General features: G+C 39.0%; 1 protein-coding gene across 3 annotated transcripts in view; it reads right to left on the reverse strand.

Moving 5' to 3' along the window:
- LOC139686779 (uncharacterized) overlaps window positions 1–17,653 on the reverse strand; it is a 472,645-nt gene that overhangs the window by 133,621 nt on the left and 321,371 nt on the right. The window lies entirely within an intron of this gene.

Raw genomic sequence — 17,653 nt, forward strand, 5'->3', positions numbered from 1 at the left:
TCGCCTTGACCGGGATTCGTACCCGGATCCCTCAATGTCCGGTCGAGTGCTTTAGCCAGTTAAGCTATCGAGGCGTCCTCTTAAACTCTGAAATTTTGGGTTCGAATCCCGGTCAAGGCGAATGATTTTTACGCTCTGAAATTGTTGTATTGAATTAATTGTTGTTGGGTCACATCAGCAGGTTACATGATTTTAAATGAGGGTTCCAATTCTTTTTCAAAGTTTTCATAAAGTCAACAATCAGTAAAAGAATGTTAAAAATAGTTTCCATTACTTACCAGGTCATAAGCATTGCATAAAAATCGAGGTATATTATTTCCAAGGCATAATTTTTACATTCTTCCGGTTTGTACGCATTTCTGAGACTTAAGAAAAGAAGAGCCAAAGATACTGACTAAATTTGTTCAAATTCACATATGGTAAAGATTATTTCGTTTTGGCCCGCGAATAAGAAAATATAAGAATTTTGAAGTAACGAAAGAACGGTGAGAGATTCTAAGTCCGCATTGTTGAAGCATTCAATCGCAATAATGACAGCAAAGAGCCAGAATATGATGCTCGAAATACGGATCACTAAAGTGTTATCCGTAGGACATATGGGAACTCGGGACGCACGATGAAGATCACATTATCATTGATCTAATTCTCAATCCGTCACATTAAACCCTATCCCGCAATGCTAGAGGAAAACACGAGGACACAAATAAAGGCAGTAATTCATAGGTAATCACTTAAGGATAATGATTAATTGCTTCTACATCCTGAAAATAACATAATAGTCCGCAACGAAGATTATTCAAGTATTTTTAAACGAAATGAAAGTTTAAGTGATCTGTTCAGCGGAATAAATTCCCATACGACGTCTGCTATAATTCAATACGTCTTCATTTATGGAAAAAGCAGAGGTGAGAGTTCGGCGACCGATTTATTGTTTTACTCCAAGGTGGGTACGTACTGAGAAAGTCATGTTGTTGCTGGGAGGGAAGGATCTGCTGAGTCACACAAGTTATGGTAGGTATATCTCTCTTCGATATTCACCGTAAAGCTGTGTCGAGACGTTTTATTTCTCGATTTTCATCAAAAGAATGCGACTGGCTTTAACGCACTCCTGCGACTTGACCTTCCGGAGGACGGCTATCAGGTGGCGGCTATCGACTTCGACGGAGAAGAGGAAATGCAGGCAAGGTTTGTGCGCAGTCTTGAATTAATTCATATTGAAAGACTCCATTACAAGTATTAGACTAGCCAACTTGATGTCTCCCATCTTACCGTGCTCGGCTTCGTATTTCTTTATTGAAAGACACGTAAACTTCACATGCATACGATATTGAATAATGATAAACCACTAGTAGACAAAAATAATGAGATGTTCAAGAATTAAGATGGTGAATATAAACCGAACAGGCGGGTATAATAAAGAGTAGTAGAATGGGTTGCTTGATTCCCGATGAAAAGGAGTCCTTTGTAAAGGAAAGGCGTTGCCCTCATAATATCCAAAGTATTGTCATAAAAATAACTTTTAGCTTGGGTTGAGCCACTTAATCTTTCTTTCTGGCTAGAATTGAATATTAAAAGTATTATGAGGTCCAATATATAAATAGGTTATCGAAAAACCAATAGGATAATATAATAATATGTAAAATTAAACCAATACCAAAACATTTAAAATGACTGATAGGATTTTGCAAGTATAAATTAATGATTACGGATAAATATGTCTCTAAGGATGAAAGATCATTGAAATTACCTTAAAGAAGATAAGAGAACGGTAGTTATAACATTGAGCGCCAGCAATTATTCTATCGTCGTGCCCTCATTCGTGAAATTATTTAACAAAATATGTTCCAAAAACACGCTCCTTGGAGAAAATGGTATGTAAATAATAAAATGTCAAAGTGCTACTTTTTATTTTTTTTGAGCGACCGGTATGGAAATTGTATGATCTTTTAACTGCGCATTGCGTATTAGTGTAGGCTCATGTACTTGCATGACTCTTTTTGTGATGTATGGGCTAAAATGTATGTAGATTTAGTTATTTATAATTGGTGATATGATTACAAAATGTTAATACATGTAACGATACGTAATTTTGCGTTATTTCACATTATTTTATTTACGGTTTTGGCTGGAAACAAGATATTTATTGAGCGTAGAGGGAAAGGAAAAACAACTTAAACTTTCAAGCGAATTATTGAAAACAATATTATTATAAAAATTATCAAGTATTCTACATGGTTATTGAGAACATTCTGAGAACAACTAAGCACATCTCCGTTTGACCGCATTAGCCCACCGTGTCACATGTGGGCACATACATTGCGATGAATGTCCTCGCCAAGGTTGCAATCATTGAAACCATTAAAAAAAAGGTATTCGTGAGACAGAAGCAATCGATGATTCTATTAAATGCTATGACTGGGTAGCGAAGGAAGCTGGGAGAGAGAACAGTAGGTTCTTCATGGGAAGGTATTGACGTCAGTATATTCAGAAAAAATGTTCTCGATATTTTTCGCCCGCGGGATATAAATGTTTTGACCCAGGCATACGAAAAAGAAACCTTTCCTGTTGGTAGCCAATTAAACTTTCTCTTAAATGCCGATTTCTTCAAGATCAACTTGAGAAAGGAAAGGAATAACCAGATCCTCGAGTAAGATTAAAACTGAGAATTTATTGTTAATAATGCCATCCCTTATCATATACGATATATATATATATATATATATATATATATATATATATATATATATATATATATATATATATAATGGGCTGACACAACATAACACAAATAGAAAAGAATAGACACATATAAAAGAACACTTACACGGTAAATTGTTCGAGCTTTCGGCCCTCTCAGGGGCCTTCTTCAAGAGAGACTCTTCAAGAGTCTCTCTTGAAGAAGGCCCCTGAGAGGGCCGAAAGCTCGAACAATTTACCGTGTAAGTGTTCTTTTATATGTGTCTATTCTTTTCTATTTGTGTTATGTTGTGTCAGCCCATTATTGTGCCGCTCGTATGAGTTTTTCCGGACAATCGTGGTATATATATATATACATATATATATATATATATATATATATATATATATATATATATATATATATATATATATATATCGCACGTACTGGATGATAACATCGATCCAATTAAGCGCCATTATTAAAAGACGTATATATTAGATAATCATGAAAATTTCAAATGGAATTACCTAATTATACTCTTTGTGGTTAAAAATAAAAATTGCCAAATACGAGTATATTGAGGAAATCATATATAAATTGTAATTTCAAACAATGCAATCTCGGCATTTAGATATCCGGTCCCGGAAATTCATCCCCGGAGTCCCGACCGAAGGGACGACAGGCTCACCAGCTCATCTTCCCGGAAACGATTCTCCCTCGACGCCATGTGGGATCGACGCGACGGTGAAGTACGTGCCCTTCGATGACGCCTCCACGGAGAAGGTCGTTTGAGTATTTGACTTCTCCAAGAAGGATGATGAATATTGAGCGCTTAAAAGAGGGAAGGATATGAGTAGCAGCAGGAGTTGTTAGGGGAAGCGGCGGACGGCAGAGGTAATTTACCCCATTAAGGGCGGGTGGGTAAATTGATGGGGGAGGGAGGGAAGCAGGAGTCTTACGGAACGGAGGGTGTGCGGGGGGAGGGGAGGAAACACGACGTCAACTCATGGCGCACTGACGTGAATCACAAAGCGGCCTATGAGGTTTTCACCTTCCGGCAGAAAGCTGAACTTTAAGTGACCTCAACGCAACACACTGTGTCGGAATCGGTAACATCGTAAAATTACTGGAATTCGAATACAAGCTCATCGAAAGGGAACCGTTTATGTCAGCCACCGGACCAACACTGACCCCAGCGAGGAAAGTGGAAATTTCTGCTGAGAGCAATTGCTACCTTTACACTTTCAGAAAAACCGGACTCACGTCGTATGGAGATAAAAGCGTAAAGAGAATAAAGAAGCTTTCTCTACAATCACGACGAATTAATTGCCATTAGGATTCGAAACGTTTCGGCTGAACGATGACACCTTTAGGTCACAATAAAACAATTTAGAAAAAGTTTGTTTGCATGAAGCTTTTGATTTTTTTACAGATCTACGTTTCCTTAACTTGATTTCAAATCATTTGAAAAAAAATGTACATTCATATAAATGATTTGAAAAAGCGATTTCACCCTAAACCACTCATCACCCTTATCACTCAAGTTATTTTTACTTCTTGAACATAGTCATGAAGAGAAATTTCCTTGAATAACCTGTGCAAGTTAAATTTCGTGATACCCACACGTACTGGATGCCAGTTGGGTCAGTCTGGTTGATAACCTGGCGGTTTCCTAGGATAAAAGGTCACGGTTCGACTTATGCTTTGGGAACGAACTTATTAGAGCGGACACTGAGGGTGTAGTCCCTGATGAAAGCACGTTATACCGTGGCACATATATGAGCAAGAGGTTCATCAAAAAAGCCTGGAAAGTAAATAAATCTCAATCCTACCCTGTTTAAGTGTAGGATAACTGCTTGTTACCCAAATGTGGCCACTACTATGAGAAAAACCCCCAGAGGCACGCCATTTGTCTGCATTAACTTGCCGGTTCGCTTTGAAAAGATATACAATTGGGATTGTTTCGCTGGAGTGCTCCGATGGGAAACAAATTGAAACGCTCTCTGCGTGTTCACTTAATGGAAATCATCGCATGCACTTGCCGAGTTAATATCTATTCATAGCGTTTCCATAAGAATTGGCTCACTTGGCCTCCTTAGCCTTAAAGGTTAGCACCCCCAATGGACGGGAGACGGACGATTCCTCTAGGCCCTCGTCTTGACTGGGACGAGGAAAAGCATTGAAAGGGTCGACCGATAGAAGTACGGAGAGATGATGCATGTGGTCAATGAATATGAGTCAATTGGCATTCATGATTTGTGGGCTGAAACGTCCGGATACTGAGGAGGACATTCAAAGTCACAGATATGACCGTTAGCTCATTGCTTCTCGTTTTATCCGGCCAAGTAAGTGGACATGATGCTCACCCTGAATGAAATATGGAGTACTGTTGGTTTATGCAACGAAATGATAGGCACTGTTTTATTTCAAGGAATAACGAAAATAACATGCCGAAAGAAATATTGAAAGGTTTAGAAAGTAACTTTTGAATGTCACTACTGTTTGGGTGATGAAATTAATCTCGAGTTAAGAGATCATTTGATCGCGTGGCCGTATTGACTGTACTGATTTAAAAAATATATTTAGGCAGTCATATTTAAATCATAAATTTCGTCGAGTGCCATTTAGTTGTTATTGAAATCCATATGGATATTTCTATTCTTCGAAATGTTGTAACGATTATAATGTGCATGGATATGCTTGAGAAAGAATTCAATAACATTAACTAATAACTTAAAATACCATTAGTAAAATAATCATGGCTAGGTGCAGATATCTACTCAGGGTGAAAGAGTATTGGAACTAAGTTCCGTTTTAGAATAATTTGAGCGACTAAGGTTTACGAAACAATGAATATTCACTGAAATACTCAGATGAAAAAGTTTTTCTTACGCTTATGGAGTTCGTTCAATAGCTTTCTGTAACTTTTCCGATGAGGAATGACTTAAGTGTAGAGTAACTATTAGACAATATCTGCATTGCGTCATTAATCAATGCGATGGTTGGTTTAATAGGTTAGGGTGAATCCCAAGTCGTACTATGCACAATACACTGTGAAATTCACACCTTACAGTAAAAAGGTCCTGCTCTTTCCCATTTGCCACCTTAACTTTTCAAGGAAGATCTGCCACCCAAAACCTCACGCAGTCGAGGTAGCAGAGATGCGTCACTTAGAATCAAACGCGGGTCATTTGGTTAGTTCTTAAAGTTGTTCTACCCACCAGACTACCCCGCTCACGATGGTCTTACCACAATTAAAATTTTGTGTTGAGATTAAACAAAGGATCAAAATTTAAAATTAATACCGTCAATAATCAACAATTTCATATTTATCAACTTGAAATTGATAATTATACATTTTTTTTCGGAGGAAAGAGTTTTATGGGTCCATCAATCTAACCGAATCATTTATTCCTTCTATCATATTCATCGAGGAAAAACAGAATATTTTTCACATATTCTCGAAACGCAAGAAAAACACCCTCGGGGTTTCTGTGAACGGCTTTAGCAGAGTCATGATAGCCTAGAAGCCAGTAAGGAAAAGCTTATCGCTCTCTTTCAACAGAAAAGGAAAAAGAATCGCAAGTAGAGGAGAACAGACATATTTCCTTAAACTAATACGGTAAGGATAAGGATGCTTTTGCATGGATTAGAATGGTGATGTAAACACCAATGACGAGTTTTACGATATAATATTAAGTATCACGAGATCCGGTATTAAAAATCGTCCCGTGTTGTGATAAATAAGGTTCCTAAGTGCAAACGAGGCGCGAAGCGGTGAGTGAGACTTGGGGGGGGGGAGGGGGGGGTGTACGGGGAGGGGGGAGCAACCTCTTTCAACTTTCAAGGCTACGCTCGTCAAGTTTGGTAGTTACGGGGGAGCGATGAATCTTTCGAACTTGTGTCATTAGGGAGGCGAGCTAATTGGGACAAATAAAAATTATGGTAATGAGAAAGGGAGGTGAGAAGCCCAGCGACGTCAGTTGGGACATCTCGGTGAATTCCGCACGAGATCGGATCAACGTCACGTTAGATGAGACTAGACCCTATGCAGTACACGAGGAAATGCCATTGAGTTATAGTTAAAGAGCGTCACATCTTTCCAAATCCGGATTCTCCGAGCTCAAAAATTATCACTGAAATGAGATGAAAATGTATGGTTAAAAAAAGGACTGAAAATAAGCTACAAAAACCATCATTGAAGACTGGTACAAGGAAGTAATTTCAAAAATGTTTATCATGGGGACATACGTAGATTAAAATAATCAGTTGCTGGATAATGCTCAACAAATTCAGACTGTGGTGGTTTGCGTGTCTCTTAGTAGCAGTTAAGCCTCTTATGCCCTGTACGGTGAAACCATTGAATTCAACGCAAATATTCATTCGGAACACGAATCTGGGTCCTTTGGTTAAAGAACGATCGAGCTTAGTACCAAATATGGAAGAAAAACAACTCCAAACGTCAGATTTCTGTTCTTAAAAATGATTATTCTTGAATAATATCCCGTGAAATTTTCACTTCTTAGGCTCTGCTATCAAATATTCTTAGGGTAATTATTTTGGAGATAAGGGTAGGGATCAATAGAGAATTGACGATAGCAAAGTTTGCTCTTGGTCGGTTCAGCAGCGAAAATATCGAAGAAATTATGGGACCCTCTCTTTCCGGGTTAGAAAAACAACCCTCTATTGACTCTTGATGTAGATACGACAATCTGCACGTGGAAGTTTGCAGTTCTGTTGCAACAAACTCAAAACTTTGAAAGCTTATCAGAAAAGCTTAGCGTGATAATGCTCTGGCCTCCGCCTTAATCACAGCATGGGTTTCAAAGATGTGGGAGACTAAATTCTCTCTCCACTGCATTGCACCGCATTCCTGTTAGACGACGCTCGCTCACTTCGGCATAGGTGAATTTCCTACCGCTCTAATTGGCTGAATCCTTGCTCTGAGTGGGTGTTCTGGGAGGGCATAAAAGATCGAGCTAGTTTTGGAAATTCCTGTCACCTCTACGAGTGTTTACATAACGCGACCATTTGGAAACTATTTTATGAATGACTTACTGTTCCTATCTCTGAAAGCGTATGTATTCGTAAAACGACCGAATGAAACGGAGGAGAGCAACATCCTTTACGTTCACTGAATTACCACTGATCCATAGAGCTTTCTTGAGACACCGAGGGAATTAATATGATTAATTTTATTGGTAGATTCGACTATGAAAATAAAATGACTGATTCAAGTATTCGTTCTTCCCTCGCAAAAATACAAAACCAAAACAAAATATGTGATATGTATTTGATTGAAGACCAAAATTTAATGACTTAGGCAATGATTGCCTAATGTATATAGACATCCATTTGTGTGATCCATGCATGAGTTAATAGTTGCGCATGTATAGCTGGTGCCCTGCCACCACCCCCCGCCATACGCCCTTGCGGTGACTTGCGGGAGAGATATTGTGTAGATGCAACTAGTTGAATTTGACTGTTTATCTGAAGTCACTTTATGAAAATATTTGATTTAAATTAAAGTAAAAGGATAACAAAGATTGTGTGTAATTATTAGGGTTTTGTTCACCGATTATATTTTGACCGTTAAGTAAATGAGGATTATATGCTGGTGTAGCGACAGGAGTTGCAGGGACGTGATGGTCTAATGATTAGAGTGCTGGAATACTGACTGGTGGACTAGGGTTCGCTTCCGGATGACACTTTTTCATTATTTAATTATTTTTCATTTCAGATTTTTCATGAATGTGAAAAATAACAAAACTTAGGAGGCGCTGAGGGTGTCCAGAAGTGTCATCGTCACACCCTCAGCGTCACCTAAGTTGTGTTATTTTTCAGGTACCTGATCTCCCTGAGAAATCACAGGCGACACAGGGAAAGGAATTGTGCCCCCCCCCCTAAAAACCTGATGCGTGAATTTCACACACAGTTGGGTTTCGTATTGGGTGTGCTCTATCCTCACCTATAAAGTCACCATTCACGTAGATAACGGTTTGGTTATGGTAGTGATGGACTATCACCAGAAAAATTATGAGGAATGGTTTAAATGGTAAATTAAGTTGAATGGTGCAAAAATACATGTTCTCAGTAAAAACTAATAATCTGTTTACAAATATAAAAAGGTTATCAGAGTTCTAATACAACATCGCTTACTCGCTATGTTTAAATAATATTAATAAGTCTTCAGAAAAACATCCGAAATTGTATGGATTCAAAAGTTTTCCCTGAAAACTAATCAAAAATAAATTTTAGAGCATGTTTTCAAATTAATGAGAATCTCAAAGTGATCAAACACGGTTACATTAACTTCATATCCATTTACGAAATACACCAAATCATTAATTCATGAACTGAGATGACACGCTGACTTCGTGCAGCCAACATCGAACCTCCTTAAGCGTGTCCCAAGAGGGAAGATTTGGGAGGAACAGACGGAATGAAGGCGAAGGGAATCGGAGAGGGAAAGTAGGCAGGCGTCGGCTAATTATAATTCCGACGGTCAGTGCGGATGGGGTGATCCTCTCAATGCCTGCTCGTAGTCGCAGTGCAGAAAATATCGGCGAAATCTGCGAGGAGAGGGAATTTTTTACAAAATTCAAAGTCTTAACGCGGAAATCGTGCGGGAACGTGAGGGGCTCTGAATTTTACACCGCTCCCTCTTCACGCCATGGGGTCGCCAAACTAATTCGGGAAACAAACAAATGAGAGAAAACGATAACATGATATTATTATTAAAGGTATAGTGTCACGGGTCGGAAGAGTTTGCCAAATGAGTCAACGAGTGTGCTTGGGAAACGACCGAGAATTGGAATTTCTCGCGAAATTTTTAATTGAATTGTCCTTTGCCTCCAAAATAAACAAGTTTTCGTAACGTTTACATCGTTGCCGCTTTACACCAGCAGCTAAAATCGTTCAAAACAGTCATGATTTCAATGAAACGATGTATAAATGTGGCAACAAAATACACAAGGAGCGCATTTTTTAAAATACTCAGGTCTCCACAAAATTTTTTCTCTTGCAAATGAATTTTAAATCTTTCATCTCATTTCATTATTTGAGTGAATTTGGAGTCATTATGTTACGACGGGTTCGTCTCGAGGTGAACTAAGTCCAGAACATGAAAACGCAAATTCTTCATGCCTCCATTAATCTACTTAAAGAGTATAAAAGCACACTTTGCATTGGATACCAAGAATGTCTGGAATAGTTTGAATGCAAAATATATCCACGTAAAATTTACCTTCCATGACGAGTTCAGTAATCATAGGAGAGAAATTATCTCAATTTTGATGAAAAGAATATAAATTTAGTTTTTAAAGTAGTGATTGAAATAATTACTAGCTATGTACAGCGTTTCACAAAATAGACAGGTTTATAATATATTACAATAAAATTTGTCTATTCTAAATAGAAACTCTGTAATGGAGTTGTATACTACGGATTTACTGCAAAAAGAACCAATTTATATTTCTGTTTTATGCAGGAAAATGTGCCAGTTAGGCACAATGATTAATCATCTATCTTCTGGTCAACATTTTTTCTTTTCATCACTCATGAGACTGCGCGAAAGCTGATGGGAAGACGGTAACTGATGCGATTATTTACGAAACTCAGATTTAGAATCAAATATTTTGAATTTGTTTCGACTTCATATGTTATAGCTTGAGCCAGTCATTGCCTACTCGACTGGTTTAAGAGTATCATTTCGTACTTGAGGTATTACACGTTATTAGTTGCCTAGGGAGGTTTTAGATTATCATCCTCCTAGGAACATAACCTTCAAGATAATGGTTTCACGCAGCTCAATCGTTCATTCGTTAAACATTTCTACACCCGAATATTTCCTAACTTCCTCTGTCATTCTCTGTTTCAATCATTTCTTCGTCTTCCTCTGTATTCCCTATCGTCCACTTAGCCTCCGACGACTGTCTCAATTAAAAATTTACCCGATAAATTCATCCTTTTCTTCCGAGAGGGATCATACAATTTCTTTCATCTCCTGATTTACGCAGAATTCCTCTCCGACAGTTCGTTGGTTTCTCTATCCTTCCGTTTGGCTTTCACCGTTCTCGCTACGTTCCATGTGTCGCTTCTTCTCTTTCTGATGCTCTTTCGGCCAATGCCTTACTGTCATAGAGAAAGCTCCAGATTCATATTTCAATGAAGTGCATTCTTATTTTCAGGGCTGAGTATCCCCCTATCGGTGGATGTAAACATTTTGATGGAACGCCTTCTTGCCCACGCGATTCTTATATTTTGATAATATTCGAAAATGCCCCAAAGCTATACATCTTATATCTTATCTTTCTCCCATGTGCAACTATTGTACTACGTGCCAATTGGTACATATATTATTACGAAGAATACTTAGTGCCAAACATCTCAGCCATCTTCAATACAATAAACAATGATGCTGCACACATGTTCTCCTTCACAAGAATGCAATCGGAATACTTCAAATCAGAATTGATCCGTATGAAGCCATTAAGTTGATAAAATAGAATCTTGACGATAAGATTGCAAAGTGATAAGAAGCTTGTACGGTCCTCTTTCTAACATGGGGATCTTCAGTAAGGATTAAATGGTAGGCTTCGGTATGTATTCACACATCTCATCAACAATTGAGGCCATGTGGTTGAGCACTCATGGAATCAACTGTAAAATCCTATTGCTAAACACTTACTTCAGTTTTTCCACAGCGTAAGAAATTAAGTGCATCAATAACAAGAGAATCTAACCTGATTGTGCTTTTAAGATAAGTTTGGGAAAAGGAATTTTAGTGAAGGATCAGATAATGTTTATCTAGAACACGAAGCACCTACCTCAATTTGATTGTCTCAAAGGATGATTTACCTCTCGGGGGAATTTTAATGTAAAACATTCAACTTCGAAACTTTCTTCAATGCACAACCTAGTCGAAAGATAGGTGAGACATCTCCACTATTATTCGCTGATGTAAATATTCTTTACTCTAGTCACGCATTAAGCTTGATAGAAACAATAAATATATTGATGAACTCGTGCATCGAAAGTACGTTATTTTACGGATTTCAACCCAAGATTCGGGAAAAAGCATATGTGCGGTTGCGTTAATGCAGTTATTACTCGGTCAAAATTTGACAAGTTTTCCTTACTTTCCTCGTGCTATGCAAGCCACTTTCATCAAGTAAAGTATGGACATTGAGATAAATATCGCATACGCTTACTTGTTGCGATAATTATACATTTACTCATCTCTTGGCTCTTCAAAGCTCAATTACTTATTTGTTCATCGCTCGCTATTCACGTGATAACGTGATTTTATAGTTTCAAGCTCAAAAAGCAAACACAAATATACTAATGCGCAACTTAAGTATTAATGCGCAACTTAATTAATTAACTTAAATTAATTAATTCTGCCGAAAATTTCGAATCAAAACTAATTTGAATCATTTGTTAAGGAATAACTTAATGAAATATTTAAAAAAATCAAATGCAAACTCAAAAACTACCGTCAGCCAACTGAAAGAGATATATGAAGAGTATTATTATTAAGAGCAGCTATTCTGTCATTTCATGTTGGATGGACCGAACTAATAAGCGCTGAATTCTCCTGAGTGCCGCCTGTTACGAAAAGTTAATTCCCTAATACGTTAGATACCATTCATTAATTCCAGATACTTCCTAATAGTCTTTTCCTGACCTTACTTTGATTGCCCAACATTCTCTCCTCTGACACAGTGTTCAGCATTTAATTTCCAGTCAATGCACATCGTATCCACTTTTCCTACCTCCTTGGAATTGCTTCAAATAGCCTCACCTCATCCCCCACCATGCCTAAGCACTCTTTACTTTGTTTTTCTTCCTGTCCACGCCAGTGTAAAATCCTCATCGCCTTAAATTGGTTAAATATTTTATACAAGATTGACTTAACGAGCTCGTGGACTCCTTGGGTCCTTATATTAATGTTCACACCGCCGAACATATGGTCAGCAGCGGTTACTTTCCACTACTGCTCGGGCGGAACGTTGCCTAATGGGGGAAAATAGCCTCTGCGGATTCCTATTCGGAAGGGCTAACCCGAATCCGCCCTTCCTCAATGCGTATTTCGAGCGGCCCTCCTTCAGGATCGCCTTAAAACTTCCGCGCGAGGGAGAGGGAGGTTTAAAAATCGCGGGAACCGTCCTTCCCCTTGCCGTCGTCATTTACTCCTCTCGCCCCAACCGTCGGATGGAAGGGAGGAGGAGGGGCCGAGAGAGTCAGCCACCGGGGAATGCACGCCCGTTGTGAAATGCACGGGTTTGACCCATCTCCCCCGGGGATACCTCTCGTCCATTGCCCAACGCCTGCCAACGCGTCCTATCGAAGTCCTCCGCACGCGCGCGTATCGGTGGGGAATCGATATGTTATTTTTATTCACCCGGCGATGGTGAAGTGTGACCCGTACTATTATGGCTCTGACGTGAGGAGATTATTCCTACAGAGCTCTCGCATCCACAATTCCACCTTGTTAATAGGAACAATGGGATCATTTTCGTCTTTTATTTACTCCCAGGGGCGCACTAATGTGGATGATTTCGCAAATCATAAATTAAGCTGTGGTTGCGATTTCGTATTTTCTCATGGAACATCTATATTTCATTTTATAGTTGGAAAAATATTGGAAATTCAATCGAGAACTTTGTTTCGGCCTATAAATAGCGAAGATTCCCAAACTTGGACCTAGTTTTCAGTATTTAATACTGAAGTTGAAAATTGAAATAAATTTTGTAGAGAGTCTTATAAAAATTCCATAATAGGAATTAAAATACACGTGAAGATACACGCGAAGGATATAAGAAAGGAAAATGACACCAATTTATGAGAAATGAGAATATTCTCGAGCATTTTCTTATCACTGGATCATGTTCGGCAGTAAGATTGTGACATCACGTTGCCGCAACGAATCGTGCTGCGTTGGGGGACGAAAGCACTCACGAATTAAAATGAACAAGGAACTCCATTCGACAGAAAGGAAAATGATCGAAGTAACTTGAAAATGACAACGGCGTTCCCTTCAACCTTAAGGCTCTGAGCATCCATCGAAGCTGAATATGGATTTACCATGTGTTTAACATTTCGTAATACATTGCTTATTATGTTATATTTGTTCGATATTTGCCATTAATGCCTAATCGGCAAATTAATGGCTTTTATATTTAAGGAGGATCTGTTCTGTGAGTAATACTGCCACTAGTGGAATTTTCCTTTGGAAATCTGAATGGGAAATAAAGATCAAAGACCAATTTTCTGCCCAAAATCGCCTAAGAAAGGAATAAAAAATAAGCATGAGTCTTGAATTTTTATTTCCTTCACTTAATTTACTTTAGTTACATGAAATGGTACAATTTAAATAACGTGGACTTAAGTTTTTAAGATGGACGAAATTTGAAATGCACACCTTGCATGGGCTGATGGTAAGCTAGAGTAATAGAATTAGGTTATGTTGGTGAACAGATTTTAGACAATACTAAAATAAATATGACGATGGAAAGACCAATAAATAGTCATAAATTACCAGTATAACTAAAATACCAACATTTCTCCTTTAGTAAACTTAAAATCGAACTGATTCACGATACAGCTCTGATTCCCAGTGTTCTGTCGCCTGACAGAAACTTAAACGACATGGCTCAAGGAGTAGGCCCTAACATATTAGATATCGAATTGAGGAATGGTAGAAATCGACGGAGAACATTCGTTAACGTGTGTCACTGGTGCGGTTCTATTCAGCCAACCGAGCCGTGCGTGAGACCAAGTTTCGTCGGAGAGAGAGAGGTAGGGCGGGAGGAGGAGTGGGGGGAAAGCCCACGATGCCCCGAGGAGAGAAGTGGGAGGCTGAGGGAGAATTTCAGTAGGTCGCCTCCGTCTTGACCATATTCCACCGCGGCTGCCCGGGCCCGAAAGAGACAACCCGACCCATCAATTGAAGGATTTGCATCCTCTCCCCTATCGACCCCACACTACCGAAGACCGCGGCGTGTCCTCCTCTATCTCCCACTCCGCCATCCCTTCAAACAATACCCCAATTTTCCCTCCTAACTCACTCCCACACGGGGTAAAAGCACTACAAAGATTGAGAAATGGAGCTGGGAAGGACCAATGCCGAAAGGCCTAAGAATTTGCGAAGCTTCTTTTAGAATATGAAATAAATATCAAGATACCAACGATATATCATATATGATATTACTACGGATAACTTTATTGTATCCTCATCCATAAGCATCGACAACATCGTCGACATAGACTTCACCAATCTGTTAAATGCTCATACCAAAGGGATAGATACTCCACTTCCGTACTATGGGATGCCTCTCAGTAATTACGCCGTTCTCCATTGTAAGTACCTTCCGATCATCACATAAATCGTATTCAGAGTTCATATCATCAGCGCTATCGCATACCCCATCGTCGTTATCATAAAGTTAGAGATACCGATCGTCACGTCATATCGACAATACCCTAATATCAACGTTGTAAAAGTTGAAAACGAAGCCAAGTGTTTAATACGCACTGAAAAATAAAAAAAGTGGAAGTAAGATGTTACAAAAGTTTTTAATTTTTCCTCCACAATGGAGAATACACGTAAAGGAAAACTGATACTAACATCGAATCTCGATACATATTGAGAGCATTGAATTACTCATGTGGACAAGGGCAATGAGAAAGAAATATCGCCATGCCCCCGCGCATTTACGATCGCTGCCGTGGCGATCGCCACGACATAGTCACTCCATACTTCCCCTTCGATACCCTCCCTCACCCTCCCGCCTGTCATAACCCTCCACTCTTCCTCTGCTACCTCTCGCACGACCTCTGGAACCTTCTATCCCCTCCCTCCTACACATCACCCCGCGACCCCCTCTCTCCCTCACCCCCCTCCCCACCACGAGAGCCTCTGCCCAATTGACCTCTGTCCCATTGATGGCGTCTGCGGATCTGACGTTTATAATATCCACTCCCAAAGGGAGGCGGACGGCGACGCGGCGCTCGGTCGCGTGACCTTTGGCGGTCAGCCGTGGAAGCGCGCCGCCGGCTAAACCATGAATATATTCTGTATAATATTATATCCATCGTTGCGCATCGGTTCGCCCCGAGAGGTCTTCCTGCGAGGCAGGGGGCGGGGAAGAACCATGGCTTGGAGATTATTGTGGGAATTTTCCGTTTATCTCTATGTAACATTTGCCTCTGCTCGGATTGGCCGTCACGAAGGCCTTTAACGGTTTGATAGCAAATTCGATGCTTCAATTTTATGAATCAATAACCGTCGGTGCATGGTTAAGGGTTAATTTGAGAAGCGGATCGATGTACGGAGGTATTATTGGGTTGGCGTGGTTGGAATGAATTTATGAGGCCGATGTCTGCGTCGCCAAAAGTTAAGGGTTTCGAAATATTATCCGATTCGATGAACCCCCGTTCTATTTCACTCCGTGAATTCGAACAATGCTGTATCAGTCGCACCAAGCACTACTCAAACTTCTCCAAAGTACGAAAGAAGTGATCGAAATGATCGAATTTGTGCACAAGAGCTTACAGATCCCACAACCTTGGTCAGGACCTGGGCCACGATGGATTTATGATAAGTCCTGTCGCCGTGATCAATAAACGATTTCAATAACTTGTACGTACTCATGAAGTACAAAAATTACTCATAAAGGATTAAAATAAATAATGAAAATATCATCATTTATGATCATAAAAAAATTAAGTCATGAGTAGTGCAACAGAAGGATAAATATAATCGATTTCAATTTCTGAAATACTTTGAGTTAAGGTCCGCTTAATTTAAATTATTCTTAAATTAATAAAAATAAATAAACACGGCATTCTATTATTTTATTAGCTGTTTCGTTTCATTTCTTACAAAAATAAAACAAACTTTATAAAAATGTTCGTGAATATTTTCATAAAATTGATCGTCACTTGAGTGAATATTCCCACGGCGTAGCGCAATTTAACTACTTACGTTCCTAAAAATCTTTTGTCGGTGGGGCTGACAAAATTTTGGAAATTTTCCAACCACTGACGCATATCTATGCAGTATTTGTCGAGGATATAAAAGTTAAAAAAGGATGAAAAAAAGTCTATTCCCGCGTTCATCCAATTATCTAAAATCATTATCGCCGGCGGCAACAGGAACAACCGGTAGTTACCCTATTCCCCTGTGCAAACATCCTGAATGTTACGCAACACTCTGATCATAGAATTGTGTGGCACCCGGTATAATTTCAGGGGTGGTTGGCAGGGATAGGATTACGGTACTTGCAAGAGGGTAAAGCCATCGCGCGTATGAGGAATCGTGAGAAAATCTACCATTCTAAAACATTTCGAAATCGAATTTTCAGGAGTTATCTAGCTAGAGATGTTTTTGTATAGTATGCGTGGAAAGCTATTTCAGCTAAATCAAATTCACAGTGTGACTATGAAATTCATTACTAGGAAACTGAGACTTTTTAAAAGTTACGATACATTGCCTCGCTTTAAATGGAATGCCATCATCAGATCAAGGATAAAACAGTCTCTTTTCCTAATGTTTCTATTCTAAAAATGATCAATATTTAGTAGTACAATTATAAAGTGCTAACATTTTGCAAATGCACTTTATTCAGGCTGTTTCAGTTCAATAAACCATCGTCAATACGTGAATTTGTGATGAGCGGCGTATAATGAATACAATTTCCATAGCCTATTTGATCATGATGTAAACATTGAAATGGATGCAATTCATATCCGATACTGAGGTGCACATAAGATTTTACTTCTGGTTCATTAACTTTCACCATTCAAGATTCTTTAACGTTAAATGATTGATCTTACAATATCTCATAGAGGAAAAAAACGAATTAACTCAGACGAAGATTTCATACCGCGCTTAAAAAAATGTCTTCTTGAAGAAATATTTAATTTTCTGTTTATGATATATTAGTAAAAACAGGGTGGAGACATATT

The sequence above is a fragment of the Hetaerina americana genome, unplaced genomic scaffold, assembly GCF_022747635.1.
Source record: "Hetaerina americana unplaced genomic scaffold, ioHetAmer1.1.p SCAF_15, whole genome shotgun sequence".
NCBI classification, from domain to species: domain Eukaryota; kingdom Metazoa; phylum Arthropoda; class Insecta; order Odonata; family Calopterygidae; genus Hetaerina; species Hetaerina americana.